Below are 16,234 nucleotides of genomic sequence, written 5' to 3' on the forward strand. Positions count from 1 at the left end.
TGCGTGAGAAGAGAGCGGTTATTCGAGAAATGGTGTGCTTCTACTAAGATTACGACTCTTGAGGGTTTGCAAGAGTTTATCTTACTCGAAGATTTTAAGAGCTGTCTGCCCGAAAGTATTGTGGTACATTTGAACGAGCAGAGAGTATTTAAACTTTCTGATGCAGCAATACATGCAGACGAATTCGTGCTCACTCATAAGACTGTATTTCCGGTTATGCGCGCTCCTAAAGCACCCTTCATTGCAGATGTAGGGAGAGAGAGAAAAGGATGTTAAGGGGTAATTTTTTTAGGGCTGACGATGAAAGCAAATACATTAAAACGTCCTGACAAAAAAAGAGCTTGTTTTTATTGCCTTGATCCTGGCCATCTTATTACAATTGTGTAAAGCCTGGCAGCAAAAAGCTAGCAAGTCTAAAGGGGTAGCATTTATTTCCGTGTCTGGACAGCCACCGCATTCTAGCCCTAATGTGTTTGAATCATTTTGCAAACCTGTTTAGTTTCACTTTCGGATGATTCTGAGGCAAAGCCTGTAGTCATGCTGCGAGATACAGGGTCCGCACAGTCACTGATATTGGAGAGTGCACTGCCGTTTTCGAGTGCGTCATATACAGGCAATGATGTACTCATTCGAGGTATTGAGATGGACTACCTTTGCTAATGTTTGCAATAAGGAGTACCAAACAAGAATCCTTAGGATTTAGTCCGGCCGAACTCGTGTTTGGACACACTGTTCGTGGACCCTTGAAATTGTTAAGTGAACAGTTTCTTGCTAAAGATCTTCCTTGTGTACCCATCCTTGAATATGTGAGTACGTTTCGTGAACAACTTCATGGTGTTTTGGGAAGTTGCTAAAACAGCATCTTGCTGAGAGTCAAATTAAGATGAAGAGTAGACACGATAGAACAAGTGTTGTTCGTGTGACTTTCAGGGCAGGTGACTCTGTGCTTGCCCTTCTGCCTGTGCCTAATTCCCCCATGCATGCTCGTTTTGCCGGTCCATATAAAATCGAGAGAAAAAACTGAGCGATACTAACTACGCAGTTCTAACTCCAGATCGACGACGCAAAAAGTAGAGTTTGCCATGTGAATATGTTAAAAGCATATGTTGCCAGAGATGTGCCTGAAGTCAACCCTCTCTGCTGCAATTGTGACTACTACGAATGTTGTTGAACCATCTCTTATTGGTGCACTAGAGACAGGTGAGGTGACTGGCAAGGATGTTCAAGCATCTTGTGGGAGATTTTCGAATTCTTCTATCTTAGCCACCTTGCCATCCTCACCGTTTTCGTATTTTGTCTAAGAATCAGCGTGATGATGTTATTTGAACTGATTCACAAGCATTCTACGTTGTTTGGGGATGTTCCTTCGCAGACAAATGTTAATGCATGATATTGAAGTGGGTCAGAGTACGCCGATCAAACAACACCCATATCGAGTTAATCCACACAAACGTCAAGCGATGAAAGATGAAGTCAAGTATTAGTGAGTAACGGGTTTCGCTGTACCCAGTCAGAGTCCATGGAGCTCACCCTGTCTACTTGTGCCAAAGTCTGATGGCTCGTTTCGATTCTGCACGGATTTTCGCAGAGTAAATGAGGTTACTAAGGCTGATTCTTTTCCTCTCCCTAGGATGGAGGATTGTGTTGATCGTGTGGGTTCATCACGTTATGTCACTAAACTCGACCTTTTAAAAGGTTATTGGCAGGTGCCGTTAACAGCGCGCGCTTCTGAAGTTTCTGCGTTTGTTACACCCGACGCATTCATGCAGTACACGGTCATGGCTTTCGGGATGCGCAATGCACCTGCCACGTTCCAACGGTTGATGTATCTTGTGTTGTCAGATGTGCAAAACTGCGAAGTCTATTTAGATGACGTGGTAATATATAGTCTGACGTGGGAAGATCATTTATGCACCCTTGGTTCAGTTATGGAGCGATTGGCTAAAGCATCTTTTGACACTTAATCTCAGTAAATGTGAATTTGCTAAGGCGGTAGTGACTTACCTTGGTAAACTGGTTGGACAGGGTCAGGTTAAACCCGGTTCAGGCTAAGATTGAAGCCATTGTGAAATTCCCTTCACCTATTAATAAATGCGATTTGCGGTGTTTCTTGGGAATGACTGGGTACTACCGAGGTTTCTGTCGGAATTTTGCCTCGGTAGTTGCACCTCTTACTGACTTGCTGAGCACGGAACGTGAATTCGTGTGGAATGAAACTTGTGAAACCGCTTTTTGCTCTGCTAAAGATCTGTTATGCAATGCTCCAGTTCTCCAGGCTCCGAATTTTGCTGTTTCTTTTAGTCTGCAGGTGGATGCGAGTGCTAATGGTGCTGGCGCGGTGCTGATACAAGCTGATGATGCTGGGATCGAACATCAAGTGAGCTATTTCTCGAAGAAAGTTCAACAGGTGTCAAAGGAATTATAGCACCATAGAGAAAGAGGCTCTAGCTCTATTGTTGGCTATTCAGCATTTTGAAGTGTACCTAAGCTCCGGTGATCACATAGTGGTGTACACAGACCACAACCCTCTGATATTTTTAGCTCGTATGTCTAATACTAACCAACGCCTCATGAGATGGGCACTCTTTTTGCAAGAGTTTAATTTAGACATCCGTTATAAGAAAGGGACAGAGAATATTGTAGCCGATGCATTGTCCCGGGTTTATACCGACGATAGTTAGATGGCCTGTTGAAAACTGCATGGCTTGCTACCTTTTGTCTTTACTACAAATCGGGTTTTGTAGTTAAGGGTGGGGGGTGTTACGTCCTCTGGACTTAATTGTTTATTATCTGTCTTTTATTGTGGTGATGTTTTTGTTTTTGTTGTGCAGTTTCCCTTCTCTCTCTCCCTCCCTCTCTTTTCCTCTGCGCAGTGTTTATTGGATGCAGCTGCAGGTGATTATGTGGAGGATGGAGCATGCTTAAAAGCTGAGGAGGATGGCACTGAGGGGGCGCGCGTCGGTCATTCGACATGTGGGTTGTCGGTTGATGTGGTTCGGCGTTGGGAGCTCGCTGTGTATGCGCGTTGCAGAGCTCCCCGGTATTGGCCGCTGCCGTTCTGCCCGCCGTTCTCCCGTCTCCTGCCCCAGATTTGTGTGTACTTCATTCAAGTTATTTCTTTATCTTTATCTACTTCCTACACATATATAACATATATGTACTGCAGTCATTTCAATCATTTTGTTATTTTTCTGTTACTGTTTATCCTAACTGTATGTTGAGTATGTTTGGGTTGGGTATAATAACACTTGCTGAATTATGTTATTCTAATTAAACATGGAAAGAGATGCAACTAAGATGATTCAATAAAACTATCTACTATATAACTAACTACTATCACTTCATCTCCTGCTTTCTGAACGCACCAGGTGCTTCCTGCTTTTGGGCTGAGATTTTTTTTTTGTTGTTGTTGTTGTTGGCTAATGTGATATGTGTGGTATTTTGAACTGCAGAGTCACTGAGATCCTCCTGTCTTCTCAGACTCAAATATGAGACAAGTGAATTTGAGACAAGTGAATGAACCAGGTTCTCCAGATGTTCTGTTCCTACAGTGTGTTCACTGTAAATCTGCAGTGTTTAATGTAAATCTGCAGGATGTTGATTATCCACAGCAATGTATAAAAATTGATATCTTTTGTTTATGAAGATGAAATTATCCCAAATATCAATTAAAAAGTTATCAAAAACACAAAAATCCACGATCTCAAATTTAGAACCAGCCGTTCTGACAGTTCAGACAGCAGAAGTGACTGAATGCAGTCTGTTCAGTTTGATTGACAGGAATCATAATATTACACATAAAACATGATGATCATATTAAAACACTGAATCATTCTCTTTAGAAATACAAGATATTATGAGCTTACATGAACATCAAATGTAGACTTTTGCTTGAGTCTGCTGCTTCTCAGATTTTTCCTCCTGAGACAAAAACTCGAATACTCTCACATTTGTCTCCTCTAAAGTTTAGAAGAAATCTCAACAGCTTTAGAAAGTGTGCACCATATTATCCTATTATTGACATCATCCTTCAAAAAAATAATTCTAATATGCTGATTTGCTGCTCACGAAACATTTCGTGTTATTGGACTTGGTCATTGGACTCGCCAAATGTTCTCGTTGGTCTCGACCAATTCCAGCAATATGTTTTTTTCTCCTTCAAAACAAAACCACATTTCCATGTCGCACCTAAAAACGTTTTGAAAACGCCAAGCGCGCCACTTTTCTCCTTTTTTCAAAAGCACTCTGTAGACTGCGCTCTATGCTTGCGCTCCAGTGGCGTCTGCCCGTTGCTAGGCAACCATGACCTGCTCTCCATTAAGACACAGAAGTTTCAGCAAAGGATAAATGGATTTCCAGCAATAAAAATTCCTGGCAGTAGCTCTGCTAACAAATTTGTTTTAAAAAAATGGCTATCCTTGTATAGCTATGATCAGCTGTTTCTCCATCTTGGCTTAGCTTTCTTTTTTCTTGCGGGAAAGGATGAAGCTGATTCATTGATTCTTGTCAGATGACCAGCAGTGCACTTGCTGCGTTCTGAAAAGTTTAGATGTTTATAATTTAATTTTCTACCTGTTAGATTGTGTTTTATTGACGTCTACACCTACCCCAGCCTTAAACTTACCCTTTACAATAATTAAATACTAATTAATGTTGTACAGTGTTACAAAAAATTACACTGTATTTATGTGTGCTTTACCAGTAGCGCCAAATGTATCCCCTTCTATCCCTTTGCATGTGTGCGCTGCGTGAAGGCATCAATCATTTTAATTGTTGACCACAGACATGATTTCAGCAAACAGCAGCATTATAAAGTAAATCAAATGTAAATAAAGTACATAAAAAATAATTTGACCCTACAGCTCCAAACTCGGTCCTAGAGGGCTAGAGTCCTGCAGAGTTTAGCTCCAACCCTAATTAAACACACTTGAACCAGCTAATCAAGCTCTTACTATACACACTAGAAACTTCCAGTTAAGGCCAGTTGGAGCTAAACTCTGCAGGGCATTGGCCCTCCAGGATCTAGTTTGGAGACCCCTGTCCTACAAAGTTTTTACTTTGCACATGCTTTTTGATCATTACAACTAATAATGTAAAATTATTTTCTTAGAATAGGAGATATGCTGTCTCTCGCACCACATACATAATCAGTAGTTAAGTATGTGGTCTTGAAGAGGAACCTTTTTTTTTCTCTCATTGGACTCCGGTCTTGACTTGGACTCAAAACTTTTGGACTTGGACTTGACTTGGACTCTAGCCTCTTTGGACTCGGTCTTGACTCGGTCTCGACCAGGGGTCTTGGACTTGTCTTGGACTCGACAAAGCTGGACTTGACTACAGCTCTAGTGTGCACCAATTTAAATGTTGTCAATATGAACTCAAACATTTCTTATTTCTTATATAGGATATGTATTAATAATCAGATGAATCAAAAAAACAATCAAATTGCCTTTCAGCAAAGACGCTCCAGAGTAACTGTTTCTGCAATAAATGATGTGCCTTGTGCACATAAACTGTACAGCTCTATTCTCTTAATGTATGTATGGATTTGTGTCTACTTGTATTTCCTCTAAGGGATTTTAGGAAAACATCTGAAATGCTGCTGATACTAAAACGAGAGACATATGGGAATCAAAACTAAGCCTTGTGAGTTTAAAGGCTATGTTGCAGGTTTTTTTTTTTTTCTTTTCTGGCAATTTTCTAGTTGGTAATAAACATTTAAACAGTTATCCATTGTATTTGATGTTGTAGGGTATTACAAAAAAGAAATATAATAAGGAAAAGTAGGTGATATCTTAGCGGTTAGCTACATGTTAGCGATGAATCTTGTTTTTCTCCCACAATGCATTGCATGACGTCACATGAGGTACTCACTTTTGGACGACAAACGAAAGCCCGCCTTGATACCATTGAGTGAGAGAGTGAGACGAGTAGTGAGAGTAGTAGCTAGTGAAAGAGATAGATAGATAGATAGATAGATAGATAGATAGATAGATAGATAGAATAGCATAGCATAAATAGATAGTGAGAGATAGCATAGCATAACAGATAGCTTAGAGAAATAAGCCCAGCGTATAGCCTGCCTGTACGCAGTGTACCGGTATTGCCTAGGGATAAGTAGGAAAGATTCTTAAGTTTAAAACTGTAAGTAGGTTGGAAACGTTATTTTACGCCTGTCTCTTATGCATGTTTATTGTGTATGCAACACATCTCCTGTCACCTATAGCTGTTGTTCAAAAAAGACTCAGTGTAAAAAGATTGGTAAAGTAAACATAAACCATGAACATACTCGTGCGTGCTGGCTTGAAGGGGACCATGATCCTGCCTGAAGTGTGAGTATGCTATGTGTAGCACAAACGGATTCAGGCAGCATGCCTCAAATCCAGGATGCTGCGTTAGGCACGTTACATCTGCTGGCCGCGGGGTGAGGTCCTCGACCAGTGACCAAAACGCGCTCACCTCCCTACAACACAAGCTCTCCACCACAGTTTCCATGGGACGACACCGCCCACACAGACACCTGCCAAACACAGCGACACAGACGCATACTACTCACTCCCTCTACCGGTAAGCCTGACGGTGTCAATGACAATTAATCCCGAGGAAAACTAGTTGGCACTATCAACAATAATCACACTGGCGTCGGCTACGTTTGCAAACAACATTTTCACCGGAGAAGGAGGTAAAAGCTTAGAAATAAACACTAGGGGTTCACAGGTGGGACTGTCAAGCTAGCCCATAGCTAATTACTGTCACTAGATATAAAGAAAAACGTTGACTTTATTCGGGTGCTATTCACTGACAGTAAAAAAAAAAAAGTTATTTTATGCACTGCTGTTCACAGACTACTAGCTCCAGCGGTCATTGCTGCGTTTTCTAAATGGTAGCAACTCAACCAGGACACTTCACCAACTCTCCAGTCATTCTCCTCTGACCATGCATTTATTTGTCTTTGATTGCCATCGGCTCTCGGTATTTCCTCATTCGCCCTGTCACGTCTAAACGGTTCGAAATTATATGGCTGTGGGCCATCATAAATGTTAACTGTCGGTCTTTCCACCTCTTCCTCATCCCAGTTAGACGCCATAGTCACTGAGTGCTAGAACTAGTTCTAGTAGCTGAGCTGCAAGGCTGAGGCTACCTTCCAGCACGTCTACCTCATGTGACGTCATCGCTGAATTGCGTAAAAAATAACCGTTACTAACCAAAAACTACAAAAACTGGACTTTAACACCATTTTGGAGACATTTCTAACTTTATATACATATTTTGACTGCTTTACGTACCCATTAATCGAAAGTAGTGTTTAACCTGCAACATAGCCTTTAAAATAATCGAAAGTAGTGTTTTTTTTTATTTTATTATTATGGTCCCCTAGGTGCAATCATAGTATTACTATAGTTTTTTTTTTTTTTTTAAACTTTTAAAATGTAGTGAATTATGACATTTTCCCACCCTGTTTCTCATCCTTTGATTCAAACAGTCTGTTTTTTTGGTTGTTTCCCCTTTAAGAGTTCAGTGTTAACGCCCCACTGTTATGATTGGCTAACGACAGTGCTTATGGATCAATTATTAAAAACCCCCAGCCAGAACATTTGCGGATTGAGCGTAAACTGTTTAGTAGCGGGTGATGCATTCGAAGCGATGGCTCTTGCAATGATAAAACCTTATATGTTTGAGCACATCTGCGTGGCATTGTAATTTTCCTGTACACAGACCCACTCGCTGTCCGTCGACTGAACACTTGTGAGGCGCGCGGCGCGACAACGATACGAAATGAGCGTAGTTGTCTTGTGCTGGAGGCGGTCATATGCACATGGTTGGAACCTCACTTCGCACCGTGACGTCACTTCTTACCATGGATTCAGAACGAGCTGTATTTAGAGCTTGATTAAATAAATGGCTCGTTTATAATGGGGAGGACGTCTTAAGCTATGAAACTTGCAGGACGTTTTAATGGTACAAAGACCTCTTATATTCCAAAAGATCAAGGCAAATTTGGTTTTCTCATTTCATGACCCCTTTAAAGGGATACTCCATCCCAAAATGAAAATTTTGTCATTACACAGAACAGGTCCGCTACGCCGCATGCATACTGCTCAGATTTGCCAAATGGCGCCTACACTGAGATTTTGAGAGACACAGAGGAGAGGAATTGAATTGAATAAAGTTGTTATTTTTGTTTCTCTTGTGTACAAAAAGTATTCTTGTCGCTTCATAACGTTACTGGTTGAATCACTGATGGCAGATGGACTATTCTGACGGTGCTTTTCATACTTTCCTGGACCTCAAGTCTCATGCCTACCTGTTTTCATCCAAAATATCTTAAATTGTTTTCTGAAGACGAACAAAGCTTTTACGGGTTTGGAACGACATGGGGGGTAAGTGATTAATGACAAAATTTTCATTTTGGGATGGAGTATCCCTTTAAGAAAAGCAACCACTGAGCAATTAATTTAATTTCATATTAATGTAGTGAATGGTAAAAAGCAGGGTTTCTCAACTCTGGCCCTCGAGATCCACTTTCCTGCTGAGTTTAGGGTTGGAGCTAAATTCTGCAGGAATGTGGATCCTGCTGAAACAGGATCTAGAAATCACAACTGTCAAACCTGTGAAACTGCTGTTAAAAAAACTATTCAGATCAGTCCATAAATTATTATTATTATGTTAATGTAAATATTTAATAAAATTATCAATTAATGATCCCTCCTCCTGACTCTAGATACAGATGGAGGAGTTTGAGACATTTATTTACAGGTCCACAGTACTGAATCTGCACTGTTATGAGTTTTAATGTCATTCTGCTATCTTTTGACTTCGGAGACTCTGTCATTTTAATGCTCTTTAGACTTGAATGCAGCATTGTGATACTGTTGATCATGCCATTCTATTGTCACGTCTTGAACATTATGTGGGCATCCGTGGAAGTGCCCTCAGTTTGGTTTTAAAATATTTTCTTACTGACAGAATATTTTCAGTTGGCATTGGAGGCTCTCATCCATAGCCTCCTCTTACCTGTGGTGTTCCTCAAGGATCCATTTTGTCCCCAACTCTGTTTTCATTATAGATGTTACTTCTAGGTTCAATTCTTATACGGCATGGGGTGTCTTTTCACTTGTATGCAGATGACACCTCAAATTTATTTGCCTTTTAATCACACTGAAAAGAAAGGCTTGAAACCTTGCTTGCTTGTATAAATGACATTAGATCCTGGATGTTCCTCAAATGTTCTATATCTAAATGCGAGTAAAACCAAAGCAATTGTGTTTGCGCCCGATGTGGGGAAAGAAAAAAAACATTGTTAATGTCGGAAATCTGCACTCCAACCAACTGTAAAAAGTCTGGGAATTACTCTGGACTCTTCCTTTAAGTTTGATCAACACATATAACACAGTAGTTAAGTCAAGCTGTTTTTCACCTGAAACTTCTGTCTAGAGTAAAGCATTTTCTGTCCCTCAAAGATCTCGAAAGAGTCACACCTGCTTTTTTTTTATCTCGATTGAACTATTGTAATTCTTTATATGCTGGAATTTCCCAGTCTTCTATAACAAGGCTTCAAATGGGTTCAAAACGCTTTCAGCTAGATTTCTAATGGGAGTCCCGCAACGTCAACATATTACTCCTATTTTAATGGCTCTAAATTGTTTGCCAGTTAATTATAGAGTCGATTTCAAAATATTGATGTTGTTTTTTTAAATCTCTTAATGGTCTTGAACCCTTGTACCTGTCTGTACTTTTAAATCTGAACACATCAGTCAGGGTGTTCTACACAGCAAAAAGTAAAACATTGCTGTTTTTGTTTGATACTATATTTTTTTTTCATTCCAATAGCCTAAAATTATTAGATTGTTAAGTATATTACATTTTGTAATTTGTATGTTTCTTTCTTCAATCTATTTTCTTAGATTGATACAATATAAAATTCTAAAATAACAATAAAAATTTAAATTATACATTTGACTATACAAATGACTTTTATTAGATTAAGCATGGTTTGCGGCCTGCGCACACATGAAAAACCTCGAGAGAAAGGTTCTGTTAGAGACCGAACGCAGCATAAGTCGGAGGAGGTTGGTTATCTGCTGAACAGCGTGAAAGCGAACAGGACATGTTTTTGTCAGGTAAGGTAGGAATTAACCAAAATTGCACGTCTGCGTTATCCTTGCCCTTTATTTCAGCACTCACACTATACTTTTTTTTATAAGGTGACGAGGTCAGTTTTTTTTATAAGTCACTTCCTTGGCACAGTTTTACTGATAGGCCATGTTAAAACGCAATGGCGAAGTGACCGTTAACATAAGAGTTACAGGCTAGCGCGACCTATCTAGCATAACGTTAATGTAATGGGGAAACTCATTCAGCATTTAAATACTTGAATAGCATTAACGTCATATCATTTTAATGAACAGACACACAGATTAGAAGTTATTATGTTAATTTTGACATTAGCGGTATAGCGTTAACAATGTGTCCATTTTACAGCTAACGATTTTCCTGGGAAATCCAAGAACTTTAATATTGATATAGACTGATTGAACGGATATTAATGAAAGGAAAAAAATATTTTCTCGCTCTGAATGTTGTAAAAAAAAAGTTGTATTCATGACTAAGGCTTGAGTATATTGCCTTTCTTGGTAACACTTTATAATAACTGCACACTATTAATCATTAATTAAGCATTAGTAAACAGATAATTCCTAATTTATACAGCATTAATAGACATTAATAAGTCGTTTATAAATACAGATATAAATGCTGTAGTTCTTGATTTAAAAGTATATCTATAATGTGTTTTAATAACTTTATTGTCATACTTTTATTCATGATCAATTTATCATTTCTCAATGCAGTATAGCATTATTTACAAACCAGTTATTTAGGAGTTGCCAGTGATTCATAAGATCACAAGAAATTGTAAGTAAATGTAGTAAATTCAGGTATTTATAAAGCATTTAGTACTGGTCAGTTAACTATTTATGTGAGCTCATCTAAAGTGAGGACTAGTTTATGCCTTGTAAAGCAGTTATAAACGATACATTTAAAGGCTCATTTTCTCTTCTAAACCAGGAAAAGGAAACAAACACAACACAGTGATACAGAACATAGAAATATTAACAGCCTTTAAATCTCATTTGTAAAAGCTTTTACAAGGCATAAATAGCCCTCACTCACTTAGATGAGCTCACCAAAATAGTTAGACTAACAACTACCATTATTTTTATAACTACCTGAATTAACCCTGAATTACAGTAGAAATACATGTTAAATAACATTTTATTAACACTCTAAGAACTATAACTATATGTCTGAATAATAAGATGTATGAATGCACATTTAACTAGTTTATTAATCATTTACTTACAATTTCTAAGTGATCTTATGAACCACTGACAACTCCTTTATAACTGGTGTGTAAATAATGCTATACTTGATTGAGAAATGGAAATAAATTGATCATTAATAAAGTGTGACAAAAACAATTTTAAATACATTATAGATATGCTTTTAAATCAAAGTATAAAGCATTTATATCTGTATTTATAAACTAGCTTATTAATGTCTATTAATGCTTTATAAATGATGAATTAACTGTTTCCTATGCTTAACTATGATTAATAGCGTGCAGTTATTATAAAGTGTTACCCCTTTCTTTTGCCGACAATTAACCTTAAATGAATCACCTCAATAGCGAGTGACGTGTACCATTTCCTGCTCAAGTTTAGGCTAAACTGGCTCAGGCTCCAGGCGCTCGAATGCCAATATGAACGCAGATTTTATATGTTTTATGTTTTAAATTTGTGAAGCGAAAATCGGAAATGAATATGAGGAAATGAAGTTACTCTTTGAAACTGTTAAAACTAAAACAGATTAATGTTTTGCTTTGAATTTTAGAGAAAAGCTTACTGCTTGGTAGGCCTAGTTCCTGTGTGTCACTTTTGGTTGTCTGTCAAGTCTTCGCTGACACTGGTAAGTTGTTGCTGCAATATAATGTAGATAACCTTGTATAAATAAATTTTCGCCAGGTAAGATACTGATAATATAATCACTCAAACCCCTTTATCAAAACCTCCATGTCTGTAGTTTTTTAACACTTTTCACTCCGTGTCTGTCGATTTCTAACCGAATCCTCGTCCAACGCGCAATATAGCCGGTAGTGTGGTTTTTTTTCTGTTTTGTAAAATATTTCTTTTACTTTTATTAGAAATTACCTATTTATATAGTAACACCACAAAATGCTACGCCCAAGTATACAGTGAGGTTTAAGCCATTTTGATTGACGGGGAGGACTGGATCTGAACATTAAGAGAGTTGTATTATAAACCTGTTTATTAAACGCTTGTCAAAAATGTAGAAAACATTTACAAAAAAGTTTAGAGATTTTGTTGGCTTGTAATTATTACTAGTTTCCCTCAGAGAATGTTTGGCTAAAAGTATTTATGCCACTAGAATAGCCTTGATTACGTTGTTAAATTCTTTTTAATTACAAAAAATCCATATTTTGAAATAAAATTATGGTAAGTGTATAATGTGCTCCCATTACTTGTCAATAAGCTGGTTTACAATTAATAGGTTATGCCTGAACCTTATTCGCCATAATACAATGAATTGTTACTATGAGTGATATTACCATTGTTTCCCTATAAAACACCTATCTAGGAGAAAAATTGTGCTGTTTGTACAAAAGTGACCCATAAAGTAGTGCTTGTTTGTGATAATTGGTCCAACGCCATGGGGAGTTTTTCCCAGTTATATAAGGACACTAGCAACAAAAAACAAATGCTAACCCCTCCAAGTTTTTCCAAATAATAATATGGGGCAATGTTGAAAAGACTTGTGTTTAATTTTTTTGAAAAATTTTTAAGCCCATTCATTTTTTTAAAATTTTGGTTGAAAATTGTTTAGCAATATTAGACAACATTTTAACCCACCATCAGATAGTGTTATTAATAATTAGTATGAGTGCTTGTTTTCTCCACGAATGAAATTAAAGAGAATTTTAATCCATTTGTGAGCAATATACACCTTTGGTGCACTTACAGTTAAGCTTCAGGAGGCTCTGCTATCTCCTCTGAACAACGACCGTCTTGCCTTACTTAATACAATGCGTCCTTGAATAGAAAGATCTCCAATCCATGACATTATACTCTTTTGCATTTTTTTTCGATAACAGGTATAAAATTTGAGTGTGACCACTGCAATCATATATGTTTCAAGCGATTTGGATACCCCACATAGTGTTACCAAGCGAGCTTTAAACAGGACATACATACAGTGGATAGGTGGTTATTTTTTAGCTGTAGGATCTCACATTGATAGATTTCAATCAACCAGAAGAATTTTGAAAAATTTTATGATATTCAAGCCAGAGGGACTCAGAACTTCACTAGGAAAAATTTGTGTGTCATAGCAAGTGCAATATTTTAAATTTGTCTTTCACTGCAATACCTTTGAAGGAAAGCCGATTTATCATATTTACTTAAAACCGAGCTACAACCAGAAAAGGAATGCAGAAATTGGAAAAACCTTGTCGATACCTCGGTTTATTTCAAATCTAGGAGATGTCCGACTGGCAAGTTTTAATGAGAACTATTTATACCACAGTACATAGTCTCTACACTTTGAGGAAATATCGTCCACAACCAAATAATTTTAATGAATCAAATTCTAAATTATGGCTTACTGTTCAAAAGACTTTTCTCAAAATCCAGAAAAAGATTAAGGGTCGCCATTTAGTAAATTACTAATACTGCATTAAAGCAGTAACAGGCTCCACCCAAAAAAATCAAGTAAGGAGCCATTGGCTCCTATAGAAAAAAACTTACGAGCCAAATAGATTTTTTTAGGTGCCACAGAATAAACGTTTTATTTTTTATAATTATTATTATTTATTTATTTTACATTTTAACATTTCCAATCATACTGTCATGTGTTTATGTCTCATCCTTTTCTTGACTTTATCAGCATTTAATCCATCTCGTAGATGACTGGGGAACTAAGGTTCACTTAAAGTGGGAACTAAATGTCCTTTTCCAGCTGAAATCTACAGTCACCAAAGAAATTGTTTATTAACACAGAAATCTGTACCAGTAATACATGGAGGCATAAGCATCAACTTGGCCACGTGAGTGTAGCTTGGGCTCCTCCTCAGTGGCAGCCTGGAAAAGAGTTGTCATACACTCTTAAAATAAAGGTGCTTTACACGATGACATAGAAGAAACCTTTTTGTACTAAATGGTTCATAAAGAACCTTTAACATCTGACAGAACCTTTCTGGTTCAGCAAACAGAGTCTTGTGGAGACAAGATGGTTTCCTCCAGATTCTAAAGAAAGAGACGGTTTTTCTTTAAATATCCTTTTGACTGAATGGTTCTTTGTGGAACAAAAATATGGTTCTGTGAAGAACCTAATTTCAGAAAGCAAATAAACCACTTTATTTATTTTTAGCTGAACTGACTGATTTATTGACAACAGAAATGGTTATTCTGAGGTAAACGTTATATAACACCGTGTCATGTTTACAAGCTTTACCACATTTTACGCAGTTTGAAACACTGAATGTAGCTTTTTACGACTACATTCATAGGTAGTTGGACTGTAGGATCTCTGTTATAAAATAGCCTACATTTTTATGTTTAATCATGTTCATTGGATGTACTATATTATAAAAGAGAAAGATTTTAAATCGGTTTCCCTTGCCATTGAACCTGAGGTGCTAAAGCTACCTGTTGCCTTGCCTCAGTAAGAGAGCACCAAAACTGTATTGTTTGAATTTCGTTAATGAATGCGGAAGTAATTTTACAGCTGGTACCGTTACTTTCTTATAAAAAGTTTACAAAAGCACAGAGCTTTTTTGCGCGATTACTGGACGGCAGTTGCACGTCAAATAATGAAGGTCAAGCCTTAAAAGCACACAGAACAAGATATCTTGGTTTGTTCGAAGAAGCCATAATAGTATAGTAATTGATAGGTATAAATACGAGAATTGTTTAACGATATCGCCAATATCCACCCGCTGACAGCTTTAGCCTGTTCTAGTTTGTCAAGGTGCCGACATAGTATGGCATAAGCTCGACTCCGTGGTACCGCCCACCCACTGCACCTCAAGACACACCACACTTGTGTTCCTGAGATCTCCGTCATTTCTCTCGTCGCTGCCAGCGGTAGCTGCGTTTAATGCGAAGGACTGTGTGCGTCAGACACTGATGTGCGGCAGAGATGAAGGACTGTCTGAAAAACCTCGGGTCACAGTTTCGCACTAAAAACTATTGCACGATGCGCTATCGTTGTTGACCGCCCCGTTTTCAATGCTCGGAAAAAGACCAATGATTTTGATCGCAAAACACTTATAGGAAAAAAATAACGGCATTCACATTTCCAACATGTGTAAAACACGTTTCTCAGGTTACTACCACGCTATTACCACTCATTCCCCTACGTAGTATCTCTCCCACACCAATCTCTCGGGCGCAACTTCCGGATGACATCTGATGTCTCGGTCTCGCGACTACCACGTCGACCCCTGGCATCGGTGAGAAGATATATGTGCCAGAGCCACCGCCGACCTCATATCAAAACACTTCTGAGCCGACAGTTACGGCTTTGTTTCTACTAACGGGCACACCGATCTAGGGCTGAACAGCTGTTTGTACACGCGCAACGCGGCAGGGTCACACTCGGTGTGTAGTTGGTGATGTATTAACCTTCGCGCCACGAGTGCGTTTTATCACAAGACGGCGGCGCTGCTAGAATGAAGAGAACAATCAGGACGCCTGAGAAAACGTTTTTTGAGCGTTAACATCCATGAGAGCTTTAGGCTTGTACTCTTGCCGCCGCGGTGTAGTCGCCAAGTCGGCTACACACTGTGACCTCAGACAACATAAACGCTTCACTCACCTGCGCAAATTAATATTTAATGGTCGCAAATGCGGGGGACTGTTTTAGTCGCAGTTTGGAGCCCTGAGTAACTAAATGAATATTAGAGAAATGTGGCGACCTTTCATGAATCCCACATTGAGTTTCATCAATTATCTGATTTATGTTTTTTTAAAAGCTTTTATACAGAATTCAATTTCATTTAGAGAAAGGTCTTGAGAACACTCTGTTTTACTTTCTAAAGACAACGTTTTTGGACTTATAATTGTTTTAAAAAGAATTGCATTGTCTTGATCCTCTCCTAAAGAATAAATATCTGCATAATATTTAGAGACAAATTCAGAAATCATGCCTAGGTCCT

This window comes from Cyprinus carpio, unplaced genomic scaffold, assembly GCF_018340385.1.
Source record: "Cyprinus carpio isolate SPL01 unplaced genomic scaffold, ASM1834038v1 S000006492, whole genome shotgun sequence".
NCBI classification, from domain to species: domain Eukaryota; kingdom Metazoa; phylum Chordata; class Actinopteri; order Cypriniformes; family Cyprinidae; genus Cyprinus; species Cyprinus carpio.